Source organism: Adiantum capillus-veneris, chromosome 4 (genome assembly GCF_014529385.1).
Source record: "Adiantum capillus-veneris isolate H3 chromosome 4, ASM1452938v2, whole genome shotgun sequence".
In the NCBI taxonomy this organism is placed as follows: domain Eukaryota; kingdom Viridiplantae; phylum Streptophyta; class Polypodiopsida; order Polypodiales; family Pteridaceae; genus Adiantum; species Adiantum capillus-veneris.
The window spans coordinates 132989754-133006476 of NC_140934.1; positions in this window are offsets into that span (position 1 = coordinate 132989754).

Sequence of the window (16723 nt, forward strand, 5' to 3'; positions counted from 1 at the left end):
TGTCCCTTGATGTCGGCTTTAGCAGTAGGACATCTTGTGAATAGTCACTTGAAATACAATCGCTCAAGTCGACGTCTGGCTCAAGAAGCACAAACCAGTGTTTGATTTGAACTTTGAATTTGGAAGGAAGTGCTCAATACTGCACTTTCCTACTACTAATCTTGTGACATTGGGGGTGTGCAGGCCGATGGAAAGCTCCAAAGTTTACAGTCCCAGTATAGAGCAAGTTCTGTATTACAGCAAAAGAGTTCAATGATGTTCATGGCCTCTCCCTGGCTTGTGCCAACCCCAAACTAGTGAGGTGGGATCAGATCAGTGATGTGGAGTGGTTCAGTGTTTTCAGAGAGTCAAAGAATCATAGTCACTATCGCATTAAATGCAGTTGTTTGTGTACTGATATGTTCGACCAGGTGATGCAGCTGCATTACAAGGTGTACCAGAAGCCCCCAACAAACATGGAGATCAACTCTGCATTTGCCAAGGGGTTTGTAAAAGAATTCAGCCCGGCGACAATTGCAAGTAGCTCAGCCATGCAATTCAATTGGGCTGAATTCGCTGTCCAGCATTTGCAGGACCTCCGAGAGAAAGGGTACTACGAGGCCCATGTCGAAAAGTGGAGGATGCGCAATGTATGTCTAAACATCAAGGAGGCGCAAGCTGAAATGAAGGATGATACCAAGGAGACACCCATCTCTCGCCACATCACTCACCAGCAGGCTGAAAGCCTGTCATTTTTTGGCGTTGAGAATTTGCAGCACATAAAGGCTGCCTATGAAATTCTCAGCAAACAACTGCAAGATGCTAAAGAACATCTTCTAACTGCAAAATCAGACTTTGAAGCTGCGAGGGTTGTCCAAGCAAGCAATGCTAGGGTCACCCCAATTGTGCTTTCTATGAGACAAAAGCTTCACGATGCTGAAAATGAATTATAGAGGTTACTACAGAGCGACAACGTGGATGCAAAGAGGGAAATAGAGTGTAAAGTAAAAATAGAGACATTTAAAGAGACATTGGAAGGTTTGGCATTTCCTGACAGTGAGGACACTCTTGCTGCTGACTCAACTTGTCAGCGTGTAAGTGAGTGACTTTTATGCTTCTATCGTATGATTGGAATATGTGCACAACAAACCTATGTACTTACCATGCTCCTCTTTTTTTTGGTGTGCAGATTAATGTGGAGGTTATGGAAGCAAAAGTGAATGCATGTGAAGGTCAACTGCAGCTCCTAATGCACATGAGAAAGATGCTACAAGGCTCCTCCATTCCCACTGCCCTATGTAATATGGCTATGGACACTTTTATCGAAAGTATAGGAGGGGTATGCGATGGGACGATGATCAACCCGTGCAGTGGCTGCAGTTTGCCACTTGAAGTAAAGGGAATCTCCGCCACGGTCAAGATGCCTTGTGGGCATAGCTACCACTTTCTCTGCTTTGCAGCTGCATGCTCCTTATCGACAAAATGTAGAGCTGTGACCTGCCAGCAAAGGATACCACAAGAATGGTGTTGGAAACCCACAGGGCAAAGACATCCAATCACACCAACATCTGGTAAGATTGTACAGGGTGTGCTAATTAGCATACCCAATGTGTTAATTAGAATATTTAGTGTGTTAACTGGATATGCTGATTAGCATACTGGGTATGCTGATTAGCATACTGGGTATGCTGATTAGCATACCCAATATGCTAATCAGCATACCCAGTGAGAATATTGAGTGTGCTAATTGGATATGCTAATTAGCAGACCTTGTATGCTAATTAGCATACCCTGTGCTCAATGAAAAGATTAGAGTAAGTTTGGCATATTAGCATATCTAGTAAGTTAACTACCATATCCAAATGCTAACTAACAAACTGTATATGCTGATTAGCATACTCGGTATGCTGATTAGTGTACTGGGTATGCTGATTAGCATACTGGATATGCTGATTAGCATACTGGATATGCTTATTAGCATATTGGATATGCTAATTAGCATACTGGGTATGCTAATTAGCATACCCAGTGAGAATATTGAGTGTGCTAACTGGATATGCTAATTAGCAGACCTTGTATGCTAATTAGCATACCCTGTGCTCAGTGAACAGATTAGAGTAAGTTTGGCATATTAGCATATCTAGTAAGTTAAATACCATATCCAAATGCTAACTAGCAAAATGTATATGCTGATTAGCATACTGGGTATGCTGATTAGCGTACTGGGTATGCTGATTAGCATACTGGATATGCTTATTAGCATATTGGATATGCTAATTAGCATACTGGATATGCTAATTAGAATAGTGGGAATGTTCATTAGCATACTGGGTATGCTGATTCACGCACTGAGTATGCTGATTAGCATACTGGATATGCTTATTAGCATGTTGGATATGCTAATTAGCATAAAAGATATGCTAATTAGCATACTGGGAATACTAAATAGCATACTGGGTATGCTAATTAGCATACTGAAGATAGTCCTTGTATGCTAGCTACCAGCAGTCCCAGTATGCTTATTAGCATATCCAGTATGCTAATTAGCATACCCAGTATGCTCATTAGTATACCTAGTATGCTAATTAGCATACCCAATATGCTCATTAGTATACCCAGTATGCTAATTAGCATATCTTTTATGCTAATTAGCATACTTGTGCTCAGTGTACAAACTAGAGTAAGTTTGTCATAATGGCAAATCTAGTAACTAAGCTACCATCTCCAGATGCAAACTAGCATATTGGATATGCTAGTTAGCATACTCAGAAATTTGAATTAGCATACTGGGCTTGTCAGCATAATGGATTCCAATGTATGCTAGGCCGCACACATAGTCATAGCATATCAAACATTTTCTAGCATTCATGACATGCTTATATGAGTCTTAATCCACGTTTTTTGTTGCATGCCTGGGGCAGTCCCTCCGTGATGTGGACAGTGTGCATGACACGAATGGCAAGGGAAAGGCTGTAATGGAGGACCTTTCGATCGAGGAGAGTGATGAGCTGGATACAGGTGAGAACCCTTTGACGGAGAAGGGTGTTGAGCTAGATGCAAGGAGTGAAGGGGTGGATGAGGGCTCCAAACAGATGCCAAATGAAAGCATGAAAACAACGGAGGAAGGCGGTGATGTGAGCAGGAACTTAGAAGATGATTTTTTTGTCATGGCTCCTCGTGTGCCTCGTGTGCTAGCGATGCCTGCTGCAACTGACAAAGCAGAAGCTTCTCAACAAACAATGGCTAGTGGCTCAGGGGAAAATTTGAAGAATGACAACATAGAAGATGAGTAAGAAGTTGGTGACAACAGCCCTCTCGAGGGTTTTTTGCGTAAAGCTCAACTGAAAAGAAAAGTTGGCCTTGAAGAGGTACCCGAAGACATTGCAAGCACAGCCTGTGGTTCAGACAAGGCTGAAAGCTCCAAAGGTGAAAAGAAAGCCACCCGCTCAAGAGCTTGCAAAAAATTGTGTTAAGACTTATTGCTCCCTACCCGGTTGTGCCCTTCACTGTATATGCTAGACCATTTTGAAACCCAAATGCATATTGTAACTGACATGCATTTTGTTTTCCAATGAAAATGTATTTTTGTGCAATATAAATCTGAGCAGCAGTTCATTGTAATAGTTCATTGTAATTTTTGCGGTTTTTCTTTTTTAAACTTGTTCATTTCGTACCGCGGTTTCCCTGCAAAGGAAGAGAAACAAACATTAATCGTCATGCCTGATGCAACTGCGGCCATGCAATGGCAGAAATTACGGAGATGGCGAGTCCACAAAGCCAGGCAGTTAAGGAGACAAAAAATGGAGATTGAAAAACGTCTTGAACGATATTCACAGCTTGCCCGTAGTATTATTGAGCGCCTAAATTATGTGCACCCAAGTGGGCTGGTTATTTTTGCTGAATGGTATCCTCTACCAGACCTAATATGGGTGCCTAAGCGTTTATGTGATGAAAAAAGGGCTCTGGTCCTGGACCTGAACGGTCTTTTGGTGGCAGTGGTAGAGCCTCATTTTGGTGAAAAGCCCCCGGCATATGCAGATGAAATGCTGAAATACGATGTACTTGATAAGCAGGTGTTTTGTCGCAAGGACAACCATTTTTTTTTGGACTGGTGCCTGCAGTTCTTTAATATGTTTATATGGAGCACAAGCCTCAATAGTAAAGTCATGAGTATTTGCCGTACTGTTTTTAAAGAGCTGGTGCCAAAGATTACTGGGTTTTTTGCTCAAGCGCACTGTACAAAGCAATCCTGGCAGATCCAGAGAAAACCTGTGTTTATGAAAGAATTATCCTTGTTCTGGAAACACACTCCGGGGTACAACGCCCAAAACACACTTATAATCGATAATAGCTTCTACAAAGTGTTTCAGAACCCACCACAAACTTGGCTTGTTACTCCCAGTCTAGAGCACCAGAGTGCTGAGCAGAGGGAAAAGTTCCTTATAGAAACTTTGAAGTCCTGGCTTTTTCTTTGGCTGCAAACGGATGATCGGAAAGCATATGTTGCTGATAATGTGTTTGAGACAGGCTCAGATGAGTTTTCTGATGCAGTCGTCAAACGTTTGCTTGAAATTCAAAAGAGGGATATAGAGGCTAAAAGACTAGAAGAAATTCGTCGCAAACAGCGGGAAGCTGACCTAGAAGCAGAAAGAGAGAAAGAAAAGCTGGAGAGGGAAAGAAGAGAAAGTGAGCAGCATAGTGCCAACCTAGAAGCAGAGGAGGAAGCAGAGAGAAAAGAAAAGAGGCAGCAGGAAGAAGACAAATAGTGAGGACAACTCCGTCACTACAAGCATCCTCCGAGGAGGCCTTAAGGGTTTTTGGGGCAGTGACTATCATTGTAAAATTGAACCCTATGTAAATAATTTGATGCTGGAAATTAATGTAAACAGTTTGATAGTTAGCATGCTGACACAAGATGTAAACAGTTTGATAGTTAGCATGCTGGCAATTAATGTAAACAGTTTGATAGTTAGCATGCTGACCAACTTTATAATAAAACTGCATACCCTTACAGCAAAGTGGTATATAGAAAATCCAGTGGATACAACTTAAAAGCTGAAGGGCATGCTATTACAAATTGCTTCATAGCTTTCTGGAGTGATTGTGTACACCTGCCTTCTCCTTGGGACGTGCTCCATGGGTATTTTGATACATCGCGCCAGATGTGAAAGTAGGTGGACGATAGGCTGCTTGTGGTCTAGCTTGAAGGTGTATGCATCCAATTGCTTGTAGTACAGTCCTTGCACAACATATGAGCCTCAGTCAATTACATTGCTCCATTCATCAATGTACCCCTTCTCCACCTTCTCCTTTTCTGCAACACACTTGACCAGATAGAAATCCACATCTTCGGCGTTGGTTAAAGCATCTGGATTTACAGCAAATGTGTCTCCAGAACATAGAGCGCTACTCAACACATCATGATGACCTTCGTATGTGAAGTCATCATAGCCAACGACTTCCTCTGTTGAAACTTCATCTGTTTGCTCAAGTAATGGTTGCAGAATCTGATAATCCCAAGCCTCCACGTGAGCTTTATTGATGCAGCAATTCCACCTTCTGTTCATGCATGCATCACAGAAGCATGCCAACTTTCTTGTTGCAAGGGCAGTTGGATCCTGCGGGTTGTGACCACGAATAGCATGCAAAGAGCGAGTTTTTGCCACAGTGGCACAATTCCACTTAACTTCCCTGTTAACATCTCCCTCTTTAACCTCCCAGAACACACGAGAACATTCCCTTTCTTTTGAAGGATATGATGCAGGTGCTCCATGCGATAGGTTGGCCTGGCAATAAGCAACCACATCTGCTACACACTGCAATATAGCTCCATTAGGTTTTTGTTGTTCATGGGTCAAGGTTCTTTTCACAACTGCTCCTGCACCATCATGATCGCCCTTGCCATGCTCTGATCCAAAGAAGAACCAGCTCATCCCAATCCGTGTGAGTCCACCCTATCTTGCAACAAAATAGAAAAGCCTGGCTCCCTTGAATTGCGAGGCCGCACCATCTGACCACACCCAATGTTGTTTACAAGTGACACCCTCTTGTTGTAACCAGTCACAGTGTAGCATGAAGCAATGTTGCACAAACAGTGTGTCATGGACCCTATCATTTGATATGAAGAAGTGGATTGTTTTGACTGCCTCCCCTGCCTTGCGGTAGTACGTTATGTGTACAAAAATAGTTACTTGACTAGAGTGCCAATGCATTGACTGAATCTCATTTTGCTCCTTGAAGGCGTAATTTTCAGCAAAGTCAACAACTGAGACAATGACATCATTCGGAAAGCGAAGTATACAATCCTTAAATTTTTGTCCTTGCCATCATGCCACATAGTTATGAGTGATGAAGAGCTTCAACTTGGTCTGCAACAGTCGAAGAAACTCCCAGCACTGCATTTCTTTATGCAAAAGATCTTTTCTTTTCTTACTGTTTCCATGCCTGTCTTTTGCTTCTACATACGCAAATACTTTCACATTAATACTCTTACCTGGCTTTGCTGTTTCTAAGCAACATAATTCTAACTTCTTTACTCCACATATCTTACAGTCTCCCATCAGGCATTCTCTTCTATGGAAAACTGCATCTGCTGGATTTGGATAGAGAACAGACTCCCACATCTGTGTGACACCTTTGAACGTGTGATGTGAAGCCAAGCAGCCGCTGCTAATGTTCTGGCCTGTAGCACAGATATTGCATACACAGTTGCAACATGTATCATGCAGCCCAAAAGCACGAGAGCGCATGTGGTTCAGTGCGTCTTTCAAAAAGGTCATCTGCACATGGTATTCGCAATAGCATGTGTACCTATCCTTCAGCCTCCTGCAAAAGAATGGCTTTAACATCTCAAACATCCTCATGCCAATCTTGCAATCTGGATGTTTTTGTTTGAATCTTTGAAAGAGCTCAACCTGCAATATCCATATTTGATCAGTATGTTTACTAGGAGAAATAATCCAAATAGGACTATACGCATTGCTACTTAATACATCCACCATAGATACAAATTGGTGTGTTAAACATCACATTGTATGGTCCTAACATGCATGTAATTGGGTATAACATTGTATACTAAGCATGCTAGTTAACATGCTGAGTATGCTAACTAGCATGCCTGAGTATGCTAACTAGCATAGCTGAGTATGCTAACTAGAATACTAGCTGTGCTAACAAGCACAATCAGTGTGTAATGTAGCATACAAGGCATACTCATCACCATGCTAGTTAGCATGCTGAGTATACTCATCAGCATACTCATTAGCATACTAGCTAGCATACTCATCAGCATGCTAGTTAGCATGCTGAGTATGCTAACTAGCATACTAGTTGTGCTAACAAGCACAATCAGTGTGTAGTTTAGCATACGAGGCATACTCATCAGCATGCTAGTTAGCATGATGAGTATACTCATCAGCATGCTAGGTAGCATGCTGAGTATGCTAGTTAGCATAGCTCAATATGCTAACTAGTATACTAGCTGTGCTTACAAGCATAATCAGTGTGTAATTTAGCATATGAGTCATTGTTAACCACATGAATGTGTGCTAAGAAGAATAGAAGGTATGCTAACTAGCATACATATTGTGCTAACCAGCACACTTATTATGTTGAACAGCATATCCAGCACACTATGAATGCTAACTAGCACAAATCAGCTTACCCGTTATGCTAACTAGCATGCTGAGTATGCTAGTTAGCATAGCTGAATATGCTAACTAGCATACAAGCATAAACTAGCTTACCCGTTATGTTACTTAGCATTCTTAGCTGTGCTAACTAGCATACTCAGCATGCTAGTTAGCTAGCTGAGTATGCTTACTAGCATGCTATATTGCCAGTTAGCACAGCTGAGTATGCTAACTAGCATACTAGCTGTGATAACAAGAAATCAGTGTGTAGTTTAACATATGAGTCATGGTTAACCACACAAAGTGTGCTAAGAAGAATAGAAGGTATGCTAACTAGCATACATATTTTGTTAGCCAACACACTTGTTATGTTGAATAGCATAGCCAACACACTAGCATAAAAGGTGTTAAAGTAGCATATATATTGTGCTAACCAGCGTAGTCCTCAAGATCACTAGGCATGCTAACTAGCAGAAGATTTATGCTGAACACCATACCCACCATACAGGAATGCTAACTAGCATATACCATAAACCAGCTTACCCATTATTCTAGTTAGCATACTATGAAAGGTAGCTAGCATACTCATTGTGTCAAAGAACATACAGAGCATGCTAGTTAGCATAATAGGTATGCTAACTACCATAAAGGGTGTTATAGTAGCTTACATATTGTGCTAGACAACATACTTATCATGATAAATAGCATACCCAGCATACTAGGAGTGAGACTATGCTAACTAGCACGTCATACATAGCATAACATATTGTGATAACTAGCATGCTCTGTATTCTAGGTAGATTACTAGCATGCTAGAATGCATAAGTTATGGCGCAAGTATGTCATTGATCACCTGAGACTCATCCAGGAGGTGCACAGGGTGTTTTATGTAGCTTTTCCTTCCCACTCTCTTTCGACAAACATCCTTCTTGTTGGGTGAAACACGAGTCTCCTCTGTCCAAAATGTGTAGACCAATTCCTTAATTTCATCTGTGATAGGGCTATGACGGTGTTGCTTGTGACATTCAGCCAATGAAAACAGTCGAGCATTGACACCAGACTTCACCTGCCGTGATTTTTCTTTGAACAAGCTGCGACGGTCGACTTTTAGGACCTTGGAGAATTTGGCAATAGGCATGTTTTCCTTTGAATTTATCATCATCTGCAATGCTGCATTCTTCAAAAACAACTCGTCGTTAGAAGCTGGCTGCTTGACGATAGCTAGTGTGTTGCGGACATTGGAGACAATTGCACTCTGCACAGCAGCCTCCTCCTGTAAAGACTGATCACGGATTGCTCGAACAAGCGGATGTTGAGCAACAAGATTCCAGATTTCGCACTTTGCTTCTTTGTTGAGACCTTCAGTCTGGCTCTTGAAAGCTTTCACAATCTCGAAGGATATTTTCCTTTTCTCCTCATCGTCGACGGCATAATGTCCTCGTTTAGTTGTGATCTGTCGGTGCTCCCGCTGTTTACGCTTTCTTTCTGTCTCATATTTCCTGATAATAGAAAGAGCTGGATGCAGGTAGTTGTGAATCATTTCCTGTAATGGCTCCCTTCTGCCTCCATTTCTAGTGGCAATAATGTTGTCTGCTGGTTTTCCATATCTGCAAGTCTGCTAAGCTTTGACAACTCAACTTTGAGGCAAGAAGCAATGCGAGAGAGAGAGAGAGAGAGAGAGAGAGAGAGAGAGAGAGGGAGAGGGAGAGGGAGGGAGGGAAGGAGGGAGGGAGGGAAGGAGGGAGTAGGAACATGGCAAAATATAAAGTGGTCTGAGAGTGAGACAGAGAGGGAGTCTGCGCCGCAGAGAGAGAGAGAGAGAGAGAGAGAGAGAGAGAGAGAGAGAGAGAGAGAGAGAGAGAGAGAGAGAGAGAGAGAGAGAGAGAGAGAGAGAGAGAGAGAGAGAGAGAAAGATAATAGAGGCCACACCCCACGTCGTCGTCGTAACCAAAAACAGAGTCCACACCCCATATGGGAGGGAACAAATAATATATCTTATGGTTATTAAAATTTCAAACTTCACTTGCTCTTTGGTTTTGAATAGATGCTAACAAGCACCTCTTACTAGCATTGTCCAGGACACCAAAAAGCATGACAAGTTAACATGCTTATTCCCCTATAAAAGGGCACCAAGTGGTCACTATCAAAGGGGATCAATTTGGGAAGATTGACAAGAGATTGTGAGAGATTGGGGGGTGTGCAATTTCATGAGAGGTCAGCACTTGGTAGTATTTTGATGGGAGGGATTGGCAACATTTGCATCACGAGAGAGGGGACTTAGTGTAGCGATTTTCTTTGTAAAGAAGCTATGTCTACATCTTGACTCCAATGGTCGACACACACACACACACACACACACACACACACACACACACACACACACACACACACACACACACACACACACACACACACACACACACACACACACACACACATGTTAGGAAGGTCTCCGTGTTTGTGAGTCATCTCTAGAGAACGCACTAGTAGGCTCACTATCTCTCCCTCTATCTCTCTATCACCATGATGGCCACCTCACCGGAAATAAGGTTGCTATAAATATTGCAAGAAAATAGCTCTCCCTCACACCCCGAGGGTTTTCATCACCTGTCATATTGTGTGTGTGTGTGTGTGTGTGTGTGTGTGTGTGTGTGTGTAGAGTCTGTGATATTTCCAATCACCGTTGTCTGCGTCCTAGCCGCTCAAAGCTATGTGGTGCCCCATGTTCACTTCACCGTGGCCGGCTCACGGCGTGCATCGGCTCCTGGCGTTTTCGAGGCCGTCGGGGTTGTGTCGCGCTTTGCGCTCGTCACCAGCTTGCCTAAGGTCTAAGGACTTTTAACAGTAACCTTTGGAGGTCTTTAATGAAGCTAACCCTGAGGTCTTTTAAGCTCCATTAGATGCACATGTCTCTTTGATAGACTAGCTCCTTGTGGATCCCTCGTGAGATTAACTATCTCTTCTCTTGGCCCCCTGCTGAAATAAGCCTAGAAGCACTTATTACACATTGCTCTTTGGTAGACCGTCTCCTTTTGGACCCCTATTGAGATGCAACCATCCCTCCTTTTGGTCCCCTGCTAAGATAGGTCTAGAAGCCCTTATTACACATTTCTCTAGACCTATCTCATGGTAGACCGTCTCCTTTTGGACCCCTATAGAGATGCAACCATCTCTCCTTTTGGTTCCCTGTTGAGATAGGTTTAGAAGCACATGTCTCTATTTTAAATCTTGTTCCCGTTTATTCTCCCACATTAAATGATCAATTTAATATGAGAAATCATTTGGGTTAGCTAGATATTAGATTTTATGATAAGGCATCTCCATCCAAGTTTGTCTAATTTTAGAACACCCCCTATCTCTACTCTTTTGTACCTCGAAACCTTGTCAAACATGGAAATTCTTTTTTATCTTTTCCTCTTGTTGCATTTTTAATAATTATAAGTGAAGCTTGGAGAATTTACATTTAGAAACCTACACACACACACACACACACACACACACACACAGACGCACACACACACACACACACACACACACACACACACACACACACTAGTGGTGGTAGTGATATTCCCTTATCACCTGCCATCTTTAACATATGATATTTACTCTTGGATCACACTATTTTATGATTTTCTTTAGGGTAATAATATTGGAGGATATGATGATGCTCTTTTGTCTTTGAGATTTGATGGGAGCTTACCTTCTCCACCTTCTATTGTGAAAGGATTTCTCATGTGTATAAAGGAGCCAACCTAACCTTTCATTCCACTTTACAAGATGCTGACAAAGGAGCACTTGCTCTAGATGATTCAATTGATCTCTTCGTCCTTGCCCAATTGGACATACTTTCTTGGTTTAATATCTATGCTCTGGCTAGGGAGAACCATGTTGTTGCAGTCACTTGGCTCATGGATATTGCTGCAAATGTGCACACAATCCAGGATGATGATGGTACATAGCACAAGGAATGGCTTGAGAACTCACCCCCCATCATGAGAAAGTTCATGGACTTTCATGGTAAGAATTTGCACAATGATCCTTTACTTAGGAAAAGGAAGAAGAATCTAGCTCAGGGAACCCCTTCTTTATCTTTGTCACCCCCAACCACTGCTACAAACATGTTAATACCAGATGGTCTAGATGAAGATGAAGTTGCTATCATTACTCAGAACTTCTTTTTCACTAGCCCTTCTCTTCGGATTGGTAAGAAGCCCTTCCAAACCTATACAAATCCTTATATCCCTGCTAGACTTCTTGAAGCCTACCTAGGTGATGCTAATAAAAAACCTTGGGCTCTTGGAAATTTTCTCTCCTTACACCTCTTACAGAAGGTTTATTACTCACTTTTATCAATGAGGGGGATAAGGAAGCACTAAAGATTGGGCTGCAACAAATCCTGCAAAACAATTGCTCTACTATTATTGAGTCTTATTTGCTAGCTTGTCTCTTCACTATGGACATTTTTGAAACTCACAAGTGCAATGCTAATGTGGGGTGTCTGCTTGGTCTCAAAGGACTTATTAGCACCACAGGGAGAGACTCTAACTATACCACACAAATTTGGAATGTGCATAGGCCCTTCATCAAGTGTGGATCATGGGGAATTCACTAGTCTACTTTGTACGATACCACGTGAGTGTACAATAGGGGGGTTGTGTGAGAATGTGCATAAGCAAATACAATAGGATATCCCCCCCAAACTTGTATACACATATTGTACATTTAAGGGGCGGGGCGGGGCGGGGAGAGAGAGAGAGAGAGAGAGAGAGAGAGAGAGAGAGAGAGAGAGAGAGAGAGAGAGAGAGAGAGAGAGAGAGAGAGAGAGAGAGAGAGAGAGAGAGAGAGAGAGAGAGAGAGAGAGAGAGAGTTGCGGGAGCGAATCACACCACCTATAAAGTGCATGTAACACTACTTAGATTAACATAATGTCAATCAAGGACATAGATGACATGATAGGTGCACGAAAGAAATCTCTAAAGCTTGTCAAGCTAAGACCATCCCATACATACGACATGCCAGAAGGCCAACTAAACCAAAATCAGGAATCTCGCTGCTCTCAACTACACAACCCAAGCCCACAGACACAGAAACGGAAGGAAACTCAACAAATCAACCAGAATTGTACAAAACTAAGGATACACTTGTCCCAAAGCCTCTACACTCAAAACCATTACTATAGGCCCATCTACGAAAAACACGTATGAAGACAGAGAAGCATTTTGAAAGTTCCCAAAACTAAAATCTATGAGTACCTATTCGTACTTATGTTGCCATGATTCTAATGACTACTTGCACGCAGAAAAGATACAGCATTTGATACACTTACGGCCACAAATATCTCGTAGATGCGTTAGCGTGCATGCTTTGTTTTGCGTAGAATGCTTGACAATGTTGCGTAGCTCCCTCCAAGCCTATCACAATGGTGTAGTCGGATCTCCAATGTGATGAGTGATCAGGAAGTAGCACCAAGATGAAGCTCACACTCTCTCTCTCTTTCTCTCTCACACACAATCGACGGCAACTCAAAACTTTGATTATGATAGAGTTTTCTTTACAAAATGACCTAGGTACCTTATATACTAAGGCTACCATAGGTTAAAACCAAAATAGAGTCCAATGGGTCAAATGGCTTTGTATTTACGATATGGAAGTGCTATCGCATCCCAGCTTCTGCAACTAGAATTAGAATAGCTACTCATTATAAATGATGTTTTTAACCATAATTTGCATCATTTCATAACCCTCAAGAAATAAGACTTTGGTACAGAAATTGAGTTATGATGTTCTGTTGACCCATGGTCAACACTCCTCCCCTCTGAATTCATGTTGTCCCTGACATGACCTGATTGTTAATGTCCGTGCGGTTTTTGTTGTCGTTTTCTTTTTTGTGCTCCACTGTTGGTACTTTGGTCAAATCACAACAATAACTATGATTCATGAAATCATAATTGAGGATGAACTTTATGTTCTTCACATCCAAGCCCCAAACTACAACACATGTTGTTATCATTATAGGGCCATTTCTAGATCTAAATTCAAAAAGAACCCAATCTCGTTCAGCTTGACTCTTATCATCATGGATAGATAAAGCTCCATCCATCACTCACTCTAGTAAATCTACCAATTTTGAGTATTCCTCATTCTCAAAAACTCAAAAACAACTTCTACAATATGTAGAATTGAATATTGGCTTTTAGATCTTGTGAACCAATGAAAACTTTGTAAGGATTTTGTAGAAATTTCTACCTAAACCTTCAACTTCTTTAGGCCAAGTTGCACTCCAATGCAAAGTATGTTTGTCAGGCCGAATCTGGGAGATAATTTTTCTGGTTTGAGGCTCAAAACCCATGTCCAACATTTGATTCACTCATCAAGGACAAGATATGTAGACCTCGGAAAGTTGGTTTTGTCTACCATTTGTGTCTACTCTTCTTTTGTCTACCATTTGTGTCTACTTGTCTTTGTTGGTGACTCCTTTGTTCCTATATCTACTATCAAGGTGATCAAAGTCGCATTTGGCACTGTTAGCTTTTGTGTGCTTTGTGAATCATTATACTGCTTCTACTTGATACATGACTTAATTAAATCGTGAAAACCCCCAATTAATTCCCTAAGTTAGTAACATTGCTTCAAAAGGGCTTTATCCGACATCATTTGCGATAGATGATCATTTATAAGCTATCATTTTCCATTTGTCCCCAAAACTCATACACATGATGTACAAGGTATGTAGATGGCTATCATGGCTTTATATTGAAAAAAATGCATCTTTGGCTAGGGGTTAGACTTCTATACCTTTTTAAAGAAATTCATATAAAAAAACCTTAGCTTGTACTCTGTTCATAAGCTCTTGACAAAGGTTTGCTTGAGTTGGACTTGTATTTGGATTTCCAAGCTACGTTTTTGGATTTCAATCTCAAAAATGACAGATTGGCATCATTGGCACCTTCTGGCTGCTAAACACATGTAGAACCAATGGTGATGACCAAAATTTGGCTTGACCCTTGGTTACTCTTGTAGACATTTATCGTGATAGATGACTGAATTGCCATTGCAACCCCTTTTGTTCTTGTTAGAACTGTTAGCTCCTTTTATTTGTTAAGATTCATCAAGTCACATACAAGATAGAAGATTTACAGTATAAAGATATACTTCTTGTATATCGCCTTGTAGTCACATGAAGTGTTCGATGGAAACTTTACACTGGATGGGTGCTTTTGTTTAGTTGATCACCAACTTTCTTTGTCCCTCTGACATTATAGCCTTGTGCACATGGCTTTTGAGACGTACTTTGTGAAGTTTCATCATTTTCCTGTACCTTCTTCTCTTGTACTGCTCAAGCATCTCTTCAATTTTTTCTTCATCTGGATTATGGATTTCTTTTTCTTTTTTTAATAGAAAATTAAGAAGATTCCAAAAAATAACTAAGTAAAACCAAAAATCAACTCAACAAAAGAAAAATCATCCGAATAGAATTTTAAACGCTATGTACATTGTACACACGTCCCTAGGGGCTCATATATGACTTTTGTCCTCGTACTTCTCTTGTAACGCTATTATGAGGACATATACTCTGAATTTTGTCAAAAAATTATCGCAATCAAACGCAAAAATTTGATAAAGCTCATAAAACATTTCCCTCTAATATTCATAATATTAGGTTTGTATTTAGAATGCCTCCCCCCTCCTATTTGGAGTCCTCCTGGATGACATGGTATCACCAAGGGTATGTTTGTGTTGTGCTTGGGAAATTAAAATTGTGCCTATGCACGCCTTATTATGCATACACAGTCAATTCATGGGAAAAATTTATATTGTGCAAGATGTGGGTATAAGCAATTTGCTTGTTGGCATTTACTGGCGAGGCTTCCTATTCTAAGCAATTTGATGGTCTTTGAAGTGTTGAAGGTTGTAGAGATTTTTTGAAGGCTTACTTATCTGTTTGATGCTTCTTTGGGATCCATTTGAGTCTTTTTGTTGGTTGTCATATTTGGCATTGTTGCTTAGCAGTGGGTTCTTGTTTGAAGTGAGCGACTTGCTTGCTTCTAACTGTACTGTAAACGTAGGAGGAATTGAAAGAATTCAAGCGACGGTGCATTGAAAATAGTTTTATGGGTTTCCTTTGAGACCCACTTCTTTATGATTACTGACTATTTTGTTGATGATGCTCGTTTGGGAACCCATACTTGTCCCTACTTTGTTTGTGTTTGAAGAGACTTCTGTATGATCCACCTTGTATTTGTGTGAGTCAGCAGTAGTCTTTGCTTCAACCCTTGTACGCTTGGTTGGGAACGGGATTCAAACTTTGGGAGTTGATACTGTAAACTGTTTTGGAATTCAAATAAATTCTTGACCTCTTTTGCTTGAATCAACTTCTTTGGAATCCAACTTTGATTTGTAAAAGCTTGCAAATTTGTGATTTTCTTATCCGTTCTTGCAGACTTTGACTGTTTTCCTTGTGGTGTTGGATCTTGTGATTTTTCATCGAAGATCTTTATCTTCTTGATCCATACTTGCTTTTGGCTGATCTGGCTCTTTGGTATCTAGATTTATCAAACTTTTTGGCTCTGACTTGTTCTTTTCTTTTGGCCTTGTTTGATTGTTACAAAAACTGCTAGTGAGTGTGATGACCTGAGTGCCTAGTAGCACATGTCATAAGAATCATCACTATCACTACTATCCTCAACAAGGTTGAATTTTGACACTTTCCCTTGGTGGTTTGGCTGGTTATGGAAAGTTGCTATATGTTTGCTCTTGGATTGCTGTTCTTGGAATGACTTTTCTAGCCAATTGATTAGAGCATTGTTAGCTCATTGACATGGTTGTGTTCTTCTTGGTGGTTGATTCTTTTCTTCCTCAATAGGAGCCACGTATGAGGCTGCTTGTTGTGGTTTTTTTACCATCTGGATTTTGGAATCCACTTTTGATACACTTTATTCTTGTAGTGATGATATTGGTTCTTGGGTCTTTGATCTAGACAATCCTAAAACCGTGCATTAGTTACATTGTCGTTCATGTCACCCGCTGTGGGTTATCCAAATTTCCATTGTCAACATCTTCTTGAAGCTCCAAGTATTCTACGGAGTAATAGAACTCTTCTTCTTCGTCGT